The following is a 3130-nucleotide window of genomic DNA, read 5'->3' on the forward strand; positions in this document are numbered from 1 at the left end:
TGTATTGCATTGACCTTTGGTTGGCTCCCATCTTTTTCCTGGTTTCTGAGATGTCACACATCAGCTGTGGGGAAGGGTGGGCAGTGCAGGTCCTCGCTCTTGATTTCAGCTCAGAGTTTTAAGACACACAAGTAACACAGGGAGTGTTACTCCATCACAGCAAATGGAAATGTACATTCCTTTGGCTAGCACGAGTTTTTGTTGGGGCTGTTTTTGGCTGAGAGTCCTAATTCACCCTGTTGCCCTGCAGAAGGGATCCCTGTGCACAGGAGCCATTCGTGTAGAAAACCATTTCTTCCCATTTCCACCCAGTAACTCTCACAACAAAATAAGGCCTGGTTTTTAAAGGCTTAAAATGTGGAGAGCACCAACTAGCAATTCAAATAATAAATGTGATGTCATCTAATGGGAATTTACAGAGACTAGAGCTGGACTCTTTTCAGAGCTGCACAGTGAAGGGCAAGGGGCTTGAGCAGCTTGCAGTAAGTGAAATTTGTTTAGATAGGGAAAATGTTCTCACTGTGAGGGTGGTCAGACATTGGCACCAGGGCCCAGAGAGGTGGTGCAACCTCTGTCCTTGGAGACACTCAGAGCTTAACCAGCCACAGCCCTGAGTAACCTGACCTGATGTTGAGGTTGGTCCCAGCACGAGCAGGGGCTGGAGTGGAGACTCCTGCCAACCCCAACTGTTCACTGCTTCTGTCATTTACAGGGGCAAATTCTCTGTTATTATTAAGCTATCATTTTGTAGATCTATTTTTGTCATGAAAATACACTGCTTCATGAGCAGTGGTGTCTCTGAGCATTCATTATTCAGAAAAAGTTTGTCTTCCAATTACACAAGATCATAAGAAGAAAAGTGACTGGTTTGTCAGAACTGCAGAGCTAAAATAAGCTGCAGCAAGCACATTTCCTTGGCAAGGAGCTGGTGTCTCTAATTAGAAAAGCTCTGGAGAGTTAATCTACTTGGGTATGAGACCTATTGCTTCCTCCTGCAGCATGTGGTGGCTGGAGCTGAGCAGCTCTGAAAAAGGCCTGGAGGCTGGGCTTCAGATAATGAATGTATCTTACTTGGGAACTTTATATATATAGATATATATATATGAATTTCCCAAACATTAGGTTCGGTGTGCTTCTGTCAAATGGCTGAACTGCAGCAGGGCTGAGAATTGACTGGGAATTGAAGATGTAAATTCTTTTTACTTAAAAAAACGAGCTGAAAGTCCTAATCTCTGGCAAGCAGCTGCTGCAGAGAGTGGAGTAAGTTACTGTACCACCTAACTGGGTGAGAACAGTGTCCTCAGCAGGCAGAAGAATAGGGATTGGTTGGAGGTGCCCAAGACTGGCCTGGTTTCTTGTTTAGGGAGGCCATGCCTCACCCTCACAGAGGTATGGGCAGTAGGAGGGGAAAAGATTGTGCTGATGACCCAAAACAAGCCTTTTCTGGGCCAGTAACCTCACCCACGCTGCCAAAGAGATAACCTTGATATTCCAGTGAATATTGAAGTTGTCCTCCCCTCTCATGCTAATGCTCTCCAGAGCAGGGGGAGCAAGTAATCAGCGTTGCAGCAATCAGTCAGGTTTGCCTTGGCACATGATGAGTTTAATTATTTTGCAGTTCACTCCATGTTCTAGCTGTAGTGATGTTTATTCTGGGAAGCTTCTCTGCCTGAGGTGGTACAAGGGTTTTAATTTCAGACAGGAGCTTACCAAGTTGGGCGTTTGGCCTGGGCTCCAAATTTCTGGAGTTTCTCTGAAGTCCTGGTTGACTTTATTAGACTTTATCCGTCCCGGCTCCTCTTCTGAGACATCTACCACATGTGACAGTTTTGACGTGGACACTGATGTACTGGAATCGACTGATGAATGCCATCAGACAAAAATAGCTTGTGTGTCTTCGTGATTTGAACCAAATTGCTTGGTTTAAAAGCAAAAGCCTTATCTGACTTGGCCAGCACGCTGCACTTTGTCTCCTCCCCAGCAAAGCTTCTGCCCCTCCCTCCAGCTGAGCAGTTCATGAGCTGGAGATACATGAACTCATCTCTAAGGCAGACGGCTGGGGCAGGAGGGGTCGGGTGCCCCGGTGCTGTAGTGACTCACTTCTGGGCTCTGGGAAAGCTTGGGATTTGTGTCCCATGTCCAACACGTGCTGTGGTGCCTCCACTGGGACTTCAAACCCCTCCCTGGTGCGGGGGGCAGCTCTCCTTCAAATACTCAGCAACCACTGAGCAGGTCAGCATTGGCTTAGACCTCACGTTTGCTGAGTTATTAGTTAGTAAAAAGCCAGGCAGGACTTTCTCAGGCTTCAGGCAGCTGAGAGTTTGCTCTGCAATAGACACTCTCCTGCCCAGTTGCACCTGGGTAGAGCCAAAGTTAAGTTCTTTCATTTTAGTACTTACATATATCTTTCTCTTAATAGCACATTCTCATCTCTGAATGGTCCAGATTTTGCACCTTACCCATCTCAAGCTCTGAAAGTAATATAGAAAGTGGTGCTGTAGGATTTTTTTTCTCTACTGGCAATCTACTGTGTGAGCACAACACCTTTGAAAACTACAACAAAATACTTTTATTTATGGAGGCAAACTCCCTGGGAATGTGCAATTGATTATTCAGACCTCATGGTGCTGCTGCAGAGATTTGTGTGGCTGTGGCTGACTTTGATTCCCTGACAGCCTGTCTCATGCTCCTGTCCCCTAATGCAGCTGATAGCATTAAGTCATGCACTTAATCAAGTGAAAGAAATTGTTTCTCCTTATTCAAAGACCTGATGACTTTATCCAACAGGGAGGGTCTCTAACAGAATGAGACAAGGAGAAGTAGATGAGATAAGAAACATCCACAGGGTTCAATATGCAGTAAAGTAGGAGTGCTTTTGAGGGCTTCAAATTTGGAATAGAAAAACATTCTGAATGATCTATGGGCAAAGTCAGCCCTCTGGCTAGCACTTTATCATTGCATTTTTCTGTATCAAGAAGCCAAAGATTAAGAATAAATTAAGGCCAGGTAATGAAACACAAAATTGTTAATTTAGCTGTGGAAGGGAGCTCAGCTCATCATCAGGCTGCTCAGGCATGGGGACAGCACAGAACACAAGTGCTGCTCAGAGGAGGCAGCTGGCAAGGATGGG

Source organism: Lepidothrix coronata, unplaced genomic scaffold (genome assembly GCF_001604755.1).
Source record: "Lepidothrix coronata isolate B3197 unplaced genomic scaffold, Lepidothrix_coronata-1.0 Scaffold24, whole genome shotgun sequence".
In the NCBI taxonomy this organism is placed as follows: Eukaryota; Metazoa; Chordata; class Aves; order Passeriformes; family Pipridae; genus Lepidothrix; species Lepidothrix coronata.